The sequence below is a fragment of the Pogoniulus pusillus genome, chromosome 2 (assembly GCF_015220805.1).
Source record: "Pogoniulus pusillus isolate bPogPus1 chromosome 2, bPogPus1.pri, whole genome shotgun sequence".
Taxonomy (NCBI): Eukaryota; Metazoa; Chordata; class Aves; order Piciformes; family Lybiidae; genus Pogoniulus; species Pogoniulus pusillus.
The window spans coordinates 46,204,088-46,224,549 of record NC_087265.1 but is presented as its reverse complement, the minus strand read 5'-3'; the positions used below and the strand labels follow the sequence as shown (position 1 = coordinate 46,224,549).

Sequence of the window (20,462 nt, the reverse complement as noted above, 5' to 3'; positions counted from 1 at the left end):
TACCATAACTGATACACATTGCCAGCCTTAGAATTCCAATTGTGCTTAATACAGTTTCATGTTGCATCAAAGTACAAAATCAATACCGTTTGTCCAGCAAACAGGAAAAATGGAATCTATAAACTGCTCTTACTGAGTAATTAAACACCTATTATTGTCATGAGTGGTGAAACAGTGAATTTGAGAAGACAAATTTTGGTGAGAAAACACTGCAGTGATTAATACCTCCCCATGTATTAAATAAAAATGACTGCCTTTTGTGCGGTACTGCTGGCAGAAGAACAGGAATGAGGGAAGTAGTTGCCAGAGCCACAATAACAGGCTAACCTTGAACTGAACTCCTTTCCTCAAGAAATTAAATGCTGTAGCAGGACTTTAAATCCCTCCACTTAGAGCTCATTTGTGTTCCACGTAACCTGCAGTTCCTGAAGAGAACTCATTATCTTCAAAAGGAGAATCCTTTTATAATTTCTTTACAAATGTGTATATTGTTTCTACAAAAAGTATTTCATATCAGAAAAGGGATAAGAGTATTAACAGTGTAAGCAAGGCAAAAAGGCTCATATCATTAAGACACCATTTCTGCTTCCTGGGAATTCAAACGCCAGCTACAGTGGTATGGAAAAATGAATGAGAATGAGGTTGAAGAAAATGTACCTTTACAGCAAAATTTTAATCTGTTAGATTGATGCTAAACTGCCTTGGTCTTTCTGCTGCTATATGCTGTATTTCTATGTATAGATCCCCTCCCCCAATGCTCCTCCTGTAGCTTTGGCTTCCTATTTTTCTTTTCACTTAGAATGATGCACTAGGAACAACTATAGAGTACAAAAGATGAATCTATGGATGTGACACTTGTAAAGGGTAACCCTATTTCACAAGTGAGATGGGACAAAAAAGAGAGAAAAAAGGCCACAGAAGCAATAACTGCTCACTGAATTACCATTAAATTGTAAGATTTACAATCCAATGTACAGTAAGTGCATATCTAATGGAGTTTGTCCTCTAAAAGAATATAAAGTAGATCTTTGCAGCATAAGATGTATGCAGGTTATTTTTATTAATTTTTTTTTTTGCCCCTTTTTTAATTGGGCACACAGAAAACAGATGTGCACAGAGATTCTAGAATTTATATATATATTATAACTAAACCTAATGTTGAACTATAATAAATGCAGTAGGATTAGGAGAATCTGGGTTTGTTTTCCCAAAACATGCTCACGGTCTACAAAGAGAGATAAAAGATGACTTGAACGCAGAGCCAGTCAATACTGCTTGCACAGATATCATTGGTAAAAGCAGATCCCATATTATAAATTCAGTTTATTGCTCTGATCTACTGGAATTCAATGAAATGACCAAAATGACTTTTTTTTCCCCCTTTGGTGGGTGGTGATAAAACAGCTGCTGACCATTTCCAACAGCTTCTACACAAAATAGCTAGACGGGAATTTGAGGTGGCTTTGTTCATTACAGCCTTAAACGACCCGCAACACTTATTTTCATGTCATGAATGGGATCAGGCTCATGCACAGCATTGTGATTTGTAAATATTTTCATCACTAATTTCACTGCACTCAGCCATATGAGCATAACAGCTGAGTGATTTCAGTTTAGAAATCAGCAAGGCATTATTTAAATCAAAGTAAACTTTTAATGTGAGGTGCCAGGCATGTTGCTATTATAGTGTATTCCTGGGGTACAAATAGTCACTTTTTACAGGAGTACTCTGAAAAATTCAAACCTTTTAATAAACCCCCCAAACTATCAAACAGACAAAGGAACTTTGGGTGGGTAAGCCATTCAAACAGCAGCGAGGCAGATCACGCTCTATACTCTTAATCTGAATTGTTTTCTTTTCCTGAGGTAAACTTCAAGCTTCCACATTTCCACAAAGGCCATTAAAACTTTCACTCTCCTACCTAGAAGGAAGTTTGCCTGCCACACAAATTTTCCTGTTATCTGGCTTTTATTCCAGAGGATTAAAAAGCAACGCACAAGATCAGCAACGATAGCCTTGTTCTCTCCAACCTTAGTGAATCAAGTTCACTGGAGGTGAAGCAGTGGAATTATCAGTACAAGTGGCTGTGTCATCAAAGCTTTCTGAGAGGTAGTATATGGAAATGCCTAAACAAACAGAAGTGTAAAAGCTGTCTGCACAGGGAAGGGCCCTCCCAAGGCTTTTCATTAAAACATTTCCAATTGCAGCTTCATGATGCAGCATTATATTATGTGAGAAATATAAAATCCTGACATTTTTCTAAATGTGAATGGGTTAAAGAACCTCTCCACGCTACAGTGAGCCTGAGAATTTCCAGCAGCTGATGAAGACCAGTTGACCACCTGATACTTCTTTTTTTTTTTTTTTTTTTTTCAGCAGGGTGATAAAATTAAAGGATTGCTTTGATTTGCTTGAAGGGTTACTTTCTATAGCTAATTGTTTAAAGTGCACAGTCTTACAAAAGGGAGAAATATCAAGAAGGTTAATGTAGAGTGAGCTAATTGCAAGCTGATTACATTGTGCAAAGCAAGAGATATTACTTGTGTTACATACCATCACAAGGACTAGCCTATTCCACCCTGCTGCTGCAGCAAACAAGCTGATTTGCTAACAAAGTGGTCAGCTCGGGCACTTGCACAGCATCTCGGCAGGTCCACAGGCGACGGCTTCCCATGCAGAGAATCTCAAGCTCCATTTTCCAATCTGATTACACGGCTCCTTATTCCAGCAGCCTTAAACCTTCATGGCAGTTTACCAACATTTTCATCACTTTTTCTTTTACAAAGCAAAAGAACTGATAAGCTCTCAGGTACCCAGGATTTCATAGTCGATGGCTGGCAGGCAGCCAGCTTTCCTCACAGCACAACTGTTTCGTGCCACAATGCGAAACGCACACTGAATTTAACAGATAGCAGAAAACTATTAGAATGCTGCAGTACGGACCAAGCAAGCAGCATGTTTATGTCTTTGCAGATGTAGACAGTTCTTGTTTAGTTGCATTTATAACACACCTAACCCTGAAAAGGACTGATTTAAATAAACAAACAAATAAAAATACCCTACCTTCAAAAAAAACCCAAACCAACAACAAACCAAACCAAATCAAACAACTCCTCCCCCTCAAAAAAAAACCCCAAACCAAAACAGAAACCACCCAAAAAATAGTGTCACTAAGACAATCACATTACCAAGTGTGCGCTCAAGTTACTTCACTGCAGTGCTGCCAAATTACCAGGAATTAGAGACAATGCTAATAACTTTGGGTAACAACTTAAAGAAAGAGATTCAGATGAAACAAAGGTGTTTCATATAAACTGAAGCACTATTTTAACACTAAACCAATTGCAAAATAGACACTATTGTCTATTTTGGGCACCTGAAATGGTTACATAAAACATTAAAACAGCCAGAAGATGTACTTGGGTTTACTGATTCTCTAGCTCAGAAATGCCACTTGAATAAGGAAAGAACCAAAATACAATTCATATTGGCATATGTGAAACCCCTTTAGAAAAGAAGCAAGTCAAGTAACATATTCTAATGTATATCATGTACTGTCAAAAAAAAATTATATATATATGAGCTACACAGGAGGAATTATAAAAATACACATAAATTCAGAATATATATGTAAAAAAGAAGAAGGGAGTGCAAAAAAAGAAGGGAGTGCAAAAAAAGAAGGGAGTGCAAAAAAAGAAGGGAGTGCAAAAAAAGAAGGGAGTGCAAAAAAAGAAGGGAGTGCAAAAAAAGAAGGGAGTGCAAAAAAAGAAGGGAGTGCAAAAAAAGAAGGGAGTGCAAAAAAAGAAGGGAGTGCAAAAAAAGAAGGGAGTGCAAAAAAAGAAGGGAGTGCAAAAAAAGAAGGGAGTGCAAAAAAAGAAGGGAGTGCAAAAAAAGAAGGGAGTGCAAAAAAAGAAGGGAGTGCAAAAAAAGAAGGGAGTGCAAAAAAAGAAGGGAGTGCAAAAAAAGAAGGGAGTGCAAAAAAAGAAGGGAGTGCAAAAAAAGAAGGGAGTGCAAAAAAAGAAGGGAGTGCAAAAAAAGAAGGGAGTGCAAAAAAAGAGGGAGTGCAAAAAAAGAAGGGAGTGCAAAAAAAGAAGGGAGTGCAAAAAAAAGAAGGGAGTGCAAAAAAAGAAGGGAGTGCAAAAAAAGAAGGGAGTGCAAAAAAAGAAGGGAGTGCAAAAAAAGAAGGGAGTGCAAAAAAAGAGGGAGTGCAAAAAAAGAGGGAGTGCAAAAAAAGAGGGAGTGCAAAAAAGAGGGAGTGCAAAAAAGAAGGGAGTGCAAAAAAGAAGGGAGTGCAAAAAATGAAGGGAATGCAAAAAAAGAAGGGAATGCAAAAAAAAGAAGGGAATGCAAAAAAAGAAGGGAATGCAAAAAAGAAGGGAATGCAAAAAAGAAGGGAATGCAAAAAAGAAGGGAATGCAAAAAAGAAGGGAATGCAAAAAAAGAAGGGAATGCAAAAAAAGAAGGGAATGCAAAAAAAGAAGGGAATGCAAAAAAAGAAGGGAATGCAAAAAAAGAAGGGAATGCAAAAAAAGAAGGGAATGCAAAAAAGAAGGGAATGCAAAAAAGAAGGGAATGCAAAAAAGAAGGGAATGCAAAAAAGAAGGGAATGCAAAAAAGAAGGGAATGCAAAAAAGAAGGGAATGCAAAAAAGAAGGGAATGCAAAAAAGAAGGGAGTGCAAAAAAAGAAGGGAATGCAAAAAAGAAGGGAATGCAAAAAAGAAGGGAATGCAAAAAAGAAGGGAATGCAAAAAAGAAGGGAATGCAAAAAAGAAGGGAATGCAAAAAAGAAGGGAATGCAAAAAAGAAGGGAATGCAAAAAAGAAGGGAATGCAAAAAAGAAGGGAATGCAAAAAAGAAGGGAATGCAAAAAAGAAGGGAATGCAAAAAAGAAGGGAATGCAAAAAAGAAGGGAATGCAAAAAAGAAGGGAATGCAAAAAAGAAGGGAATGCAAAAAAAGAAGGGGATGCAAAAAAAGAAGGGGATGCAAAAAAAGAAGGGGATGCAAAAAAAGAAGGGGATGCAAAAAAAGAAGGGAATGCAAAAAAAAGAAGGGAATGCAAAAAAAAGAAGGGAATGCAAAAAAAAGAAGGGGATGCAAAAAAAAGAAGGGGATGCAAAAAAGAAGGGGATGCAAAAAGAGAGCCTTAAGGATTCCAGAAAAAAGAAAATAAAATGAGAACTAACAGAAAAATCCAGGGAGGCTGAAATGTCTTTATTTTTGGTTCAAGACAAAGATGTTAATATTAGACCGACATCTTTTTGTTATATATTGATACCGAGGCTCACTCTCCCATTCAAAGAATTTGGTTGTCCACATATTATTTGCATAAGGCTCATAACACCCTCTACGCAACCAGCCTAATGTGAAGCTAACAGTGTAGAAAACAATTCCCCCATGCCTCTCCCCAAGGGAAAAAAGAAATATTTTTATATATATATATATATTTAAATTGAGCAGATCAAGCTGAAATTTAAAGGAATACAGCCCATAAAACGCCCTTAGAAGAAGAAAAGCGATTTTGCATATCATCACTTTCATCATAAGGGAATGGGGGTGGAAATGTGGAGGGTAAGACAGCGAGTTATGAAGGGAGGGGGGGGGAAAAAGTACAACTAAACTGGCGCGATGGCTCAGTACTCCAGATCACCAGTGCATTGACCCTCTGTATCTCTGAGTCATTAGCTGGAATCCCAGCTCTGCCTTTAGGAGTAGGGATTTGAACTCACACACCGATGCGGTGCGACTCGGGATCTTGAGCATGCCAGACAGAGGGGTCATTCTCCTCGGTGCGGATGAGGCCGAGGGCCCCCGGGGAAGGCAGGGCTGGATGAGTGGCTGTCGTCCATGCAGGCGCTGGACATGATGCTGACTCAGGCAGGGACACTGACAAGCACCGCTGCTTCTCCCCATCACTCCTGCACGGAGTGCTTTTAGGCCACTGGTGCTGACAGGTACATGCAAAACTGGGGGGTAAATTATCACTATATCCTTACTTGTTTCTATGTGCATGCACATATGTGTTTGTATGTGTACATCTCTGTGTGTAGCTGTACAAATGTTAACATGTATTTACGGGGACGTACTGAAACAGGCTAAACTGGCTTCTCTGCAGCTACATGTAATGCTCAGCATGGCCAAAATACTCCTACACCAATTCTTCTCCTTAACACAGCTACAATTTTCTATCTAGGTAGACACAGAGGCTATATATGTATATCCTATACACACATTATTCACATATATGCAGCGCTGCATGCAAGTAGTTTTATCTTTAAAGCCACATTCCTTAATGTACATGGAAATCTTATCTCTGCTAAAATAAAAACCACATTTTAAACAGCTTCTAATACCAACACACCATTTCCATGAATGATTCCTAGCCAACTATTTATGACAACTATAAGGTTTAAGAAGTGTTGCTTGCAGATACAAGTTGTGAGGTTGTCTTTCTTTATATTCCTCCCCCCTTCCTGTTTCCCCCCCCCCCCTATGATTTATTGAATGGTGAGCAAACCCCCTTAAACTACAGTTGTCCATATGAATCACTAATTTTCATGTTTCTAATTAAAATGTAAACAGTGTAATGAAGACATCAAGTTTTTAGGCAAATGTCTCTTCTAGTGCCACTTGGGGTATGGTAATTACTGAAGCAGATCTATGGATGCTCCCGAATCCTCTACAAGTCCAGATTAAAAGCATTACTGCTAAACCTTGCTTTTTACCCTAGGGAATTGTGTTCTCTAACCTATTCCCAGTTTGCTTACAGATGCATATCTGTACAAGCCTTTATAACTAGTCATTAAAAAAAAAATAAATATCAAAATAGAAGTTTATTACATAAATGGAACATGTGGGGGGGGGGGGGATGTTAATTCATTTATAATAAAAAATTATTTCCCTTTTATGATTATACACAACTAGCATAGCAAAACCTGTGCTGAAAACTTATCTTAGTGCTTCCTCCAGAAAAATACAGATGAATCATCACTAAGAGAATTTTTAAGCAAGCATAAATGGTATTTCAAGCCTGTATTAAAATTCCTGTTAGTCCCAAATGCCTGTTTTAAGTCAATTAAAAATATGTTATTCAGAAAATATTAACCCCCCCAAAAAAAATCTATTCACTGTTAAAGAAAAAAAATGTAAATGTTCACTGCAAATATCAAATGCTTGATATGCATTTGAAAATCTTTTGTCATATTTATTCCAGGCTTTATGTCTATAGCTGAAATTTGTCAGAATGTATCCTAAAGCAAATGACCTCTCCTACATTTACCGAAGGAACACAAGTCCTCTCCTGCTTACAATCGTTAATTGAGCCTGTCTGCTACAGCATCTCTTTCCTCTCCAAATAAGCCAGGATACTTGTTTTACATATTTACTGCCAAGCACTTGAACAGTCCTCTATTTTATTACAATACTGGGGGTTCCCCCCCCCCCCTTCTCCCTCCCCTTTCTGGGGGATTTTCTTTTTTTTTTCCCCCTCTGTGCTGCGAGTAGTTTAAGCTGCAATCCACAGTGATATAAATGCCTAGTAGAAGAAGAGGTTTTTCTTCCTCCCTTCCTGGAGTCAATGTCCATATTCTGACTGGTAGAGCCAATTTTCATATTATTTTTACATAAATGCTAGACAAGCATGTCTGCATTGCTAACCTGAACCACGAAGATGAGAGTGCACAGAATGTATGTGTGCATATGTGCGTGTGCATAAACATTTTGGTGGGTGGTCCACCATTTCAGTCTTATTTTACTAGTAAAGTATTGTACACAAACATGTGAATACCTCTCAGAAAAAAAATAAACAACCCAACATATATATATATATATATATATATGATTTTGGATTCCCTCAAAATGATAGAGCATCTTGGCTCTCAAATAAAAATGCCTTAGCAGAATGAAACAAAACAAAACGCCATGTAGACATTTCCACCCAAATGTATTGTTCCAGCAAACCCAGATTTAATTAGACAAATAGCATTTTAAAGGCTGCTGCTTTATAATGTGGTACTCTAGCAAATGACAGGGGCTTGCAAGTGAAAACCCCATTCTCACTTAGCCTTGTGGTAAAAAAAAATCATTTAAATTTACACACACTCACACATGCTAAACCTTCCCCCCCCCCCCCCCCCCCCACCCTCTATGGATTGAGACAATGGGAGAAATCTTATATGTCTCCACAACATTTTCAAGGCCATAGTAATCAGGTGTAATTTTTAATGAACACTGACTGTTTGGTGCTCATTCAAGGTATTTCATTACGAGGTTATTCATTTAAAATAAATGTTTCAACCATATCAAGCTGTAACCTTTCTTGAAATGTAAATGAATGGTTTAAATGAGAAGATTAATAAAGAAGGGATGTTCCAATTCTAAGCATGGCATGCTATGTATTTTTAAATTTGTCTATGCCAGATGCTGTCAGTCAGAACAAAAAACTGTCCAAGCAGACAATCTGTGCGTCTGAATGTTGATCATGTTGGAAAGTAAAGGGGGAGGGGGGAGAGAGTGTGTCAAGGATTCATGGTCCTTCATCTTTGCAGTAGAGCAAACACGTCTCTCAGTATAACGACAGACAGCTGCTTCCACTTTCTAATGTGCCCTAACTTAGATCACTGAAAGAATTGTCAGCACTCAGAGAAACACACAAAGATAACACAGCCAGCTGCCATGAAGGGGGAAACAGCACAGCTCAGAAGAAATGGGATTTGTTCCATTTGCATGATGCTGGCTCCCTTGGGCCCCTTTCTTTCAAATCCAAAGCACAAAAGACAACACTTAACATATTTGCTTAAAGATGACAACCTCATGTTGATTTCATTTGGATGTAACAGTGTCAGGATTACAGATATAAGAATATATTATATCTGTAACAGAGACTGACAAATGTATCCATCAGTGAAACTGTCTGATTCATCTGCTTATATAGCCATTTTACCATCCCAAGGGTGCCATCTAAGTAGTAACTTTAGAAGACTGAAGGTCTAATTTTATTACACTACATTTCAACCTACTAAACAATATTATTTCTAAAATAGATCATTTTTATTGGAAGTCTCCCTGATGAAAAATCCAGTAGACATAGGAGAATTTATGAACTGTATGGGTCCTTTGAACTCAATATACTGGCCATTTTAAGCAACTTTCTTTATGCACCATCAAAACCTAAGCTCAAAAAAATTGGAATTGAGTTAAAAGCATAGATGATAATGGTGTTTATTTTAATATGACATCCTAGTCTGTCACTGTTTGACTCTTTGCTGTTTGGTGGTCCATCGCTATTCAAAACACTTTGTGCTACAGTTCTGCTTCAGTAAAAGAGTTGCTTCAGTAGAAACTCTGTGAACAATGATTGTTCTTCAGTGTATTTTGACCACCTATGTAATCTTATTTTTGGTTGCCATTTTCACTGGGTACTCCAGAAGTCACGTGAAAGTGACGGAAAGCTGAACACAGCGTGCATCGCGTTACACTGTTAGTTGCAGGAACAGAAAACCAAACTAAAGGGTGCAGGTTTGCAAGATGGATGATCTGCACAGTTTTATGGACTGGCCCCTTTTCAGTTTGGATGTGGTTAGAGTCTAGTTTCAAACCTTTTACACCAACCTGTTTGATGGTGAAATTAGCCCCTTGGCCACACCAACGCCGCTAAATGACTCTGCCCAACGTTCCCTACGTGAACTGCTTTGTCTAGAGGAACTTGGAACTGCTTGTTGCTATCTGCAGCCACCAAGAACTGCCTTGTAATTCACTAGACTGAAGTTGTTTTGTAGAAGTGGAGTTAACTGCTGTACGTGGAATTTCAACACAGCAGAGGGTTACCAATTATTATTTTCAATTTCTTTAGTTTCAAGCAATGGAGTTGGCTGGGAGGAGCAGTGAGGAGGACAGCAATGGGAAGAGCAAGATTAGACACACTGGCTTGCAGTGCAAGTAGTGCTAGATGTCACAGCATTAAAAGGAGAAAAACTAAAACAAAATCTCTGATCTGAACTCCAGTAAAGCTAAGAGAGGTTAAAAAAAAAATACATATAAATCAGATTTTATATGGCTCCTCTTATATAGGCTCAAAAAATAAACAGTTAAAAGAGGGAACTTACTGATCAATCAGCCTCTGTTCAAGAGTTACCTTACGTTTTAAATATTGAAAATGGACCTTAAATTTCCCAAAGGTAAATTGTCTCTATTCATATTTTACCAACATTCAAGTTTAAATCACTCTCCACTCTAAGTGGTTCAGTTGTTGAACTGGAAATGGAAAAGGAACCATTTATGGACAAGTGCACATGAACAAAAATTAAGCTGTAAATATCTGAGCTGAGCCATTATGGTAGTCCAGAAACATCTGGGCCTAAAGCCCAGGCTGGGCTCTACTCCTCCTGTGTTCAGGTAATTGTTTAGATGATTTATAACTTATTGTTCCTATTAAAAATGGTATAAATTTAGAGCCTGAATTCACTCTTGCTTTACTCTTGCTTTCATTTATTTAGAAGGCTTTACTCTTGCCTTCATTTATTTAGAAGGGAAAACTTAAAAATCCTTTGCTATTTTCCTCCCCTCTCCAGTATTTAAGAGGTAAAATGTTCCACCACGGGGACATAATTCACATTTTCACAAGTTCAGGCCAAAGACACAATACCTACTCTCCACCATCAAAAAAACCAGGGAACAACCATTCAGCTTTGATTCAGCTTGCTCAGTGCTTCAATACTCCCCAGCTAAAATGGCTTTGAAATTATTTTCCCCATACAAATGCTAAAAAAAAAAAAAAAAAAAAAAAAAAAAAAAAAATCAAATTACATCCCAGAACTGTATCAATGTTTTCACAGCATATTCACTTGTCCCTGCTATTTTGGTTTATTCAAGTTAGGTAGCTCTGCCTCCACCACAATGCCACAGGTCATGTGGATAGAGGCTCTGCTGTGGGCACCCCACCAGCACCCAGGAGGGTCCACTGGCATTGTGTCCTTCACAGAGATGTGTCTGAGTCTAGGACTTGCTTCCCTCCACTCACTTCAGCATACCCCAGTTTTTCTGGCTTTCAGAACAAGCTGTCAAGGCCACCTCCTTGACAGGGTAGAAGAGAAAGGCCCAGGCTATTGTGCTTTGGAGGACTATGATAAGGGACATGCATGGATGATATCAATCCTTTAGTGACAGTTAGGAATAAAAGATTACTTTCTCCCAAGCAGAGCAGTGGAGACCATCTCTGACTGCAAACAACTTTGTCATCAAAAAAACTTGGTTAAGATTGACCAGATACCTCATTTCTAACTCTTTTCCATGGCAGCTAAAGCTTATTCTGAGTACTCTTAACTCTGCAGAGATTAAGTTTGCAAAAGGGTTAACCCTGAAGCCCTCCAGGTATTACACACCCATTTTGATTGAGGTTTCTGTACGTTGAGCTGTTCACTGCACAGCTCCAACACACGACACTGAACAAAGGAACAAGTCTGCAACCTCTTGTGTACACCAAGACCAAAAAGACCTACTAATGACTGTCTCAGTCCCTGAGAAAAAGTTGACTCTATGACTTGCAAAACAATTTCACCACTATTTCTCCAGTAAGTTAAGCATCCATTGGCCACAGGTAATCAAGACATAAAAAGTACAGCCTAGCACTTTCCCAGGTTGTGCTCTGTCTTGGAAACGTTTCCCCTTGAATCTCCATAAACACTGACATTTTGAGACAACAGAAAACTTTGCATGTGGGGTAGCAGCAACCTTGAATCTCCATAAACATTGACATTATGAGACAACAGAAAACTTTGCATGTGGGGTAGCAGCCACCCTGAATCTCCATAAACACTGACATTATGAGACAACAGAAAACTTTGCATGTGGGGTAGCAGCAACCTTGAATCTCCATAAACATTGACATTATGAGACAACAGAAAACTTTGCATGTGGGGTAGCAGCAACCTTGAATCTCCATAAACATTGACGTTTTGAGACAACAGAAAACTTTGCATGTGGGGTAGCAGCAACCTTGAATCTCCATAAACATTGACATTATGAGACAACAGAAAACTTTGCATGTGGGGTAGCAGCCACCCTGAATCTCCATAAACACTGACATTATGAGACAACAGAAAACTTTGCATGTGGGGTAGCAGCCACCCTGAATCTCCATAAGCACTGACATTACGAGACAACAGAAAACTTTGCATGTGGGGTAGCAGCAATCTAGAAACACACAAAATAAATCTTCCAAACTGTTCATAGGTTACTCTCCAACTCCCTCAACTAGATCTGGTTGAGTATCATGTGTGAAGTAGCTACCATACACTTCACATACCAAGCAGGTTTTTAATTACTTTTAAGGAAAAGATTGCAAAGCTAAATGGGAATTGAGCATAGATCTTATTATTCTAGACCAGGAACCTCCAAAGTAACCAAAGCCAATCTCTTTAACTTTTACTGATTTCTTCTGTTTTTTCCTACATTGTACAGAATATAGAACCTCAGCAATGTAGTTAAACTTCATGGCTCAACAGTAATTGTGTGTTTATGCAATTAAAAAGCAAAGTTTGCCTACAGTAATAGGCATATTGGTTCAACTACAATAAGGATTGAACAAAGTCATAGGCAGGAGATACTTTTCCTGCTTTTAAAACCTACATGTTTCAATTCTACGTGTTTCAACTACATTTCAGTTCTAATTGGCAAAATTCTATTTCAAAATGCTCAAGTTATATGCTCAATTCTATTTCAAAATGCTCAAGTTATATGTTCAATTCTATTTCAGAATGCTCAAGTAGAAAGTTTCCAAGTAAAACCAGTACACCTATTGGGAAAAGTTGTATGTTTGGTTAACATCACTCTGAGGGACAAAATATACTGAAATTAATATTTAAGTATATTTGTATATATCCTAATCCATAGTTTATTTTGGGGCTAAGAAATTGAGAATGTTTAAATACATATGAATATAAAATATATATGTTATCATAGAATAATAGAATTCTACTATAAAATATATATATTTAAATATGAAATTTATATTTTATCATAGCATCACAGAATCCTGTAATAGCATATATTTAAATATCATCTATATTATCATAGAATTCTGTAATATGTATTTCAAATATTATATACATTATTCTAGAATCACAGAATTCTATGATAAAAATATATATGTAAACATATTATATAGAATCATAGGATTCTATAGTATATATTTAAATATATATTACCATAGAATCACAGAATTCTATGATGATTATATATGTAAATAAAATATATATTATCATAGAATCATAGGATTCTATGATAATATATATAAAAATATAATATAGAATCATAGGATTCTAAAATATATTTAAATATATATTATCATAGAATTCTATAATATATATTTTAAATACTATATATTTTTTCATAGAATTCTATGATACATATAAATATAATATATACTCATAGAATCATAGGATTCTATAATATATATTTAAATATATATACTCATAGAATCATACGATTCTAAATATATAATATTTAACTATATATATTAATCATAGAATCATAGAATTCTATAACATATATTTTAAATATTATATATATTTTCATAGAATCATAACATTCTATGATAAAAATATAAATATAATATATACTCATAGAAGCATAGGATTCTATAATATATATAGTTAAATATATATACTCATAGAATCATAGAATTTTACAATATATATAGTTAAATATCATATATTATCATAGAATTCTATGATAAAAAATATATATAAATATAATATATACTCATATAATCATATTGAACTTAAGTGCATTAATTTGATTGCCAAGTAGTGTTAGCCAGAGTTGAACATACGCCAGAATGTGAATAGCTTGTACAGTTCTTATTACAATATATATTCAAATATATATTATCATAGAATTCTATAATATATATATATATAAATATTATATATTATCATAGAATTCTGTTATATATATAAAGATAATATATATATTATCACAGAATCATAGAATTCTATAATATATGTATTATCATAGAATCATAGAATTCTATGACAATATATATATTTAAATATAAATAATTATCATAGAATCATAGAATTCTATGACTGAAATATTTTTAATATAATATATATTATGATATTCATAGAATTCTATGATAATATATATTTATTTAAATATACTCAGGTTCTTAGTCCAAAAGTAAACTATGGATTAGGATTTACCCTATGAATCTGAGAATACTTGCTCTTTTGTTCTACATCAGTGGACTGAAGATAAATTTGAAGCAAACTATTAGATTCATTAGAATTGTTGGAGATCTTCTGATTTCTAATGGTGACATATTGGGTTAGAGAACCACAGTCAAAACATCTGAACTGGAAAACAAGGATGACTTCACATAAATACCAACTTTAGTAACGATAGTCCATAAGAGAACAAAAACCTGTCATATGGCATTTTGGAAGAGGAAAGGCTTGAGCAATTGAACCTAGGTGACTGGAGTGTGCTTAACTGGGTTTAATCCCACCTGAATTATTTATTATCTGCATTTTAGTACATAATAAATTTTAGTACCCAATTTTACAAGTCTCAAATACTCTACACTGGCTTTTGTAATCTTTACTGCCGCAAAGAGCAGTGTACAGCCAGAGCAAAGGGAAAATGGTAAACAGCCTAACAAACACAAACATCTTCCCTCAGATTAAATAAATAAATAAGTGGTTATTTATTTTTTTTTTTCTAAAGGAAAACAAATCACTTAATGTAGCAAAACTTCAGGAACAACAAGTGTAAAGGGTTAATACAACAAGGAATACAGACAGAGATTTTATTATGCCACACAAATGGGATTGTCTCTGTAGATGCCAGCGTTAGAACTTTGTGTAGATGACTGCGAGGGTCTGGCAGAGGAGGTTATTGGCATGCCCTCTAGAGGCTGGATGTCTGGCCAAGGAACTTTGCAGCAGCTGCTAACATAGAGGAAGCTACCAGAATGGGATCTCTAAGCAATGCTTACTCTTTTTAATTCTTTAAGAATATATTATGCACTCCAAGACACTGCAAGTACTAACACAGCAAACCAAACCTCTAAAGGATTCCTGTCAAGTGTAAATACATGCATAAACAGAAGATATAATTGAAAAAGTCTTTGCTTAATGAGCTCATAGGTGCTCTGGCACAGTGCATAAAATGCAGATTTGAAATTTTAAGATGATGTATTAATTCCCACAGCTAGGCTCTGGAATCAAAATAGGGGGGAAAAAACCCAACCATATCTATTCAGTGTCAGCCAAGATTCCGGTTACCCTTCTGCAACGTGGAACTACACCCTACAAATGACAACAATAAATGTTCTTATCACCCACCTGCGAACTCAAAGTGCAGATCTTTTTAAGGGCAAAAGCATCTCGGGGTAAAACTAGGGTCAAATTTTGCATCGGCAGCTCTAATATACCTAATCAGCCATACACTAGCTGAAATACAGCCCACAAAACACTTAATAGCTCAGCCCAACAAGCCTCTGACCAAGTGGAATTTGGTGCACAAATGCAAAGCACAAATGCAAATTAATATATGTGGGTTTTTTTCCTTAAACCATGCATGATTGTTATCCTTATTTATTTTCCTACTGACAGCAAGACTTATTACAGCTAAGTAGGAAATAAACTTGCTAGCCTGAAATCCGGCACTGAATTACCCATGACACTTCAGAAATCATAGACCAGTAAATTATATGATGATATAAAAGAAATCCCTTCTGAAAGTAGTTATTCTCTAAGAAACATGGATATACAAGATTTCAGGGCCTTTTTACCATATAATGAACATATTAATAGCTATCCAGTCACAGCCTCTGTTTGGTACTGCTTGGTATATGCAGTAAAAGGAAACATCACAAGGAAAATAGTTATTTTCGCCTGGTAGAGGATAGTTAAATGATAAATTAACATCATTAATGAAAATCTCATTATTGCAACTACATAATACTATCATGCCTATTCATACTTAATTTTCTTGTAGAAATTACATTATACAATACAGTATATAATCAGTTCTGATTGGTGGTAAGAGAGAACCAGTCGTTAACTATGGCTAAAATGATCAGTTTTCCAGTGCAGTTGTCTCCTAATTAAATCTAAGTGTGGAGAGCAGCCATTGAGATACGCTATAATGATTTGCTTGGAAGTATTATCCTCCTTTTGTTTTTTTTTCCCCCTGTGCCTATCAGAATGCCTTATACCTTTCAAAACTAGAGCAGGGGGAAGAAAGAAAAAAACAAACAAACAAAAAAAAACCCCAAGCCACACACACACACATACAAAAAAAGCCCCCACAAAATGCTTCTGGCAGATGCCATGCCAAGGCATGTATTACTCACCATTCTTCCGCCTACACTCAGCTCATCTATTTCTTAGCTTTTCCTCACTAACAGGTACTAACTGAAAAGCTCAGATCTGCACCTTAGTTGCTCTTTGAAAAAGACAAGCTTCCTAATAACAAAATAGACTGCCATTTTATCAGCAGTAAAATAAATACAGATGTAGTACTCAATGCTGCATCAAGCTAGAGTGATTCCCATGTTTACTGTTGGCAGCTAGGGATTGCACTCAAACTCAGTTTTGCTCAAGAACAGCTTCCAGCTGAGCATCTGACAATGACAGTACTGTGCCCCCAGATACCCAGAAAGCCTGGCACCCCAGAAGCATATTAAGTGGGCATAAGTTTCTCCTCAGTTTATGGTTAGCATTTTCTATAAGATCAAACCTGTTATATCAGAGTCTCTTATCTTTACAATGAAAGACTGCAGGTCACCTGGTAGAGGACACAACAGATATTAAAGTGATTATAGCCTTGATCCTAGTCCGAAGATAGAATTATACGTGTGTTGGTAGAGATGTCAGTAAAACCACACAAAATAACACTTGTCTGGGTTTTGGAAGTATAGTATTTCTATGTTTTGTACATTTCGAATACAAAAGAACTCCACTGCGGCAGGGTAAGCCTGAGAGGCTGGGAACAGGGCAGAGGGCCTATGGGCAGGCAAAAAGAAGGGAGCACGAAATGTCTTTGAAAAGCCAGGAAGTAGAGCTTCTATTTCTCTGCAATGGGTTTATATCAGCCAGGCTTAAATAATGGTATTGCAAATTGAGGCCCAGGGGAATTTGGAGAGTACAAGAAAGCTTTTGTTCGCCAAACCCCAAAAGATACGTGGGAGATTTGGGGGTTTGTTTCCATTTAAATGGCATATGTATTTCTAAACCATAAGTTAAACTATTTTGCTCTGTTTATTGTAAGGCCTTGATGATCCAGCACCTGTCAGGAAAAATATTTTTCCTAGCCAAGATAGTGACAACTCTTTAAAGTAACAATTATCTGTTACTGTACTTAGCACTTTCATTTATTCCCCTTTAGAACTTTTTTGGGGAAAAAAAAAAAGAAGCAAGCAAGAAATGCAGTACAATAAACTTCATAAGAAATAAAAAAAAAAAGAGAAATACAGGGGGTAGGAGGAAGAAACAGAGAGAAAGAAGAGCACGGCTACAAGGAATGCAATCTTTCCAGTGTAAACACAGAAGCTAATTAGTCTGTTGTGACTTAAAAACATATTCTGTTATCAGAAGGCAAAACAGAAATCTGTATTAAAAAAAAACAACAACCATCTTCTTCTGAAGTCTTTAAAGCTGGTGAACAAAAATGTAGGCACATACAAACATATGCCTCTGCTCCCCGCTCCCCACACACATGCACAGATACAAAATTGGGTTACTCCTCTGTAAATAGCTTTAGCTCCCGTAAATATATCACAGGATTTTAGGTGTACTTTTTCACACTGCAAGATTTCTATGCAAAACTGGTTTAATCTAACTCCTTCTGATTATTATTAGAAACTCATTATTTGAGGACATCTATCTTTACAGTAACTACACACCATTAAGGAGCACAATGCCCATAATTGTATAAAAAAGCTGGGGGCAGGGGGGAGGGAGAAGAGGATCAGGAGGAGGGAGAAGGTAACTAAGGGAGATTTTGCAATTGGAACAGCATCATCTACTTTGCATTTTGCTACCTGGAACATTTACGTAGTAACAGAGTTTTAAAGTGTCCTCCATCCAAAAATCACAAATGAGTCATTTGTTATACCTTTATGTAACAGACACGATTTTGACCTGATTAATTTACAATACGTTCTTACTACTGCCAAGAAAAATCAAAAGCCCTATTTACTCTACCATACGGCATTAATACCTCAAGAGGGAGATTGCAGCGTTTAAGAAGTATAAATAAAGCTAATGTCTACCATTTTGTGGGGCAAACCCTCCTAATATCCAGCACCTGGCTTCTGAGATTCGTTACACACCTACATAACCAAAGCCAATACTAATTGCAGGGACTTGGTGCCTCTGATAACTGAGCACCCAAAAGTAAAAACCTGAATTGCACTTGTTGCGGTGCAATACTACTCATGATGTTATCTCAGCCTGCAGCTGTTGTAGTATCTCTGAAACAGAAAGGAACACTAACTTCAGCCAAATGTGACTTTTTCTATCATGAATTAAAGCAACCATTTCTACTACCTCTACACAGCTGACGTGAAGGCAGGGAGAAGGTGCTTGTGATTACTTAGAATTGTTACAATTAACAGAATTGTTAACTTAGAATTGTTAGAATCAACAGAATACCTTTCCTTAATTAGTGGTAAAATTTGTTACTCTAAATGAATACTACTGTGTTTGTCAGTTACTCTATACCATGTGGATAATCTGTGCAGCCATGGGGAAAAAAACCAACAAACCACATTACAACTCTTTCTAATCATTTAAAAATAAGAAGGTCATTCATTAATTGCTGGTTATTTACAGTCTCTATACAGACTGCTGGTTATTTACAGTCTCTATACAAGATGAGACATATTTTATCTTCATAAAAAAAAAAACCAAAGCAAAACACTTCCAAACAAAGGCTCCACAAACTTACTTAAATATACATCTCAACAAAGAGGTTCTCTGCATACTAAGGTGTGCCTTTGGTATGGCTGTTACATTCACAAGTGCTAGGGGCCAAATAGCAAGAAGTGCTTCATACCCCTCATTATATTGGATTTACTGGCTTTCAGCTTCATCTCTCTACCAACACTAACATGAATCTGAATAATTGATTAAATTCCTTGACAGGACAACCATGGTATCAGCTGAATTAATGTTACCATTCAAGTTTTTAAACTGAAAGTCAAAAAATACACTGATGTTGTAGCATGAAGAACACCTACGCAAGACAAGAAATTACATGAATGAAAGTCAGAGAGCAAAATAAAAATCAACGATTAAAAGAAGTTTAATTGCTGCATGAGCAGTTTCCAAAATATATTTATTTCAACTTTTATCCAAGGCAAGGGATAAGAAATAAGCATGAGGAATTTGATAAAGACCTGAAAAATTACTAGCTTTAAAACGGAGCATCTGCCTCGCCATTATACGTTCAACACAGCATCAGCATAGATATGTAGTTAATGTAAAGCTGCAGATCTCACACCAGTCAACACACACCACTTCATTTTGTAAATTAAGTGTATATTCAGATGGAGAGTGAACATATTTACAATCCCCTTCCATAACAAAAACAACTGAATCTTGCTTGTTTACGGGTTTAAACCCAGCAATTTCCTGACTGGAGATATCCAGCACATGAATTATCATAGGTGATTTTAAGCCTAGGTTAATTTCATTTCAAAAATAGAAAGCATTTCTACTTTTCATTCTCATTTCTCCATTTTAATCACACAGACAACCTATCAATTAAGCTTTAAAATCTCTAGCAAACTCCATATGTATTTGAAATGAAACACATGTATAGAGTGCAAGAAAGGATTCATATTGTTCACATGAGTTTGCATACAGCAACATTGCACTGTTATTTTAGAGCTGTGAGAGGAAAAATAATTGTATCCACATAGCAAGAAAGGATTCATATTGTTCATATGAGTTTGCATACAGCAACACTGCACTGTTCTTTTAGAGCTGTGAGAGGAAAAATAATTGTATCCACATACCAAGAGTATATTTCTACACCACTGTATATAGTGATGTGGTCTACAAATTCCAACAACAAGGGACTCAAAATAGGATCAATTCTTTTCTTTCTCAGAAACAATCTTGTAAGCATCTGAGTTCCCAAAGACATAAAAGAATAGTTACTTTTCTGAGATCTTTTGATATTGCTCTTCATCGTGGAGCTATCCATGAGTGATGGGAAAGATCTCTTTTGAAAGTAAACGGTGCACCTTCAAGTGTGTTCAGATACATCTTTGCTGATCCTTTCTATGTTTCTCAAGTTTCACTTGAAAAGGATGCTGGATTTTTTAAAATTTGGCTTAGGTATCACAATGGGATACCTTATATCAGTCAGTGCTTGCAAACCTTATTCTTCCAGCATAGAATCTAGCTGTTTCTTTCTCTGTATCAACACAGGAGGCTGAAGTAATCAG

At 36.3% G+C, this 20,462-nt stretch overlaps 1 protein-coding gene across 4 annotated transcripts in view; it reads right to left on the bottom strand.

Annotated features, from left to right (window-relative positions):
• FIGN (fidgetin, microtubule severing factor) overlaps window positions 1-20,462 on the bottom strand; it is a 122,409-nt gene that overhangs the window by 93,574 nt on the left and 8,373 nt on the right. The window contains exon 1 of one of the 4 annotated variants that reach the window (XM_064164061.1): window positions 2,555-2,824. The exons of the other annotated variants lie outside the window; for them this stretch is intronic. The gene's annotated coding sequence lies outside the window, so the exon portion shown is untranslated. Of the gene's footprint in view, window positions 1-2,554; window positions 2,825-20,462 lie in introns of those variants that run through there. 4 annotated transcript variants of the gene reach the window in all.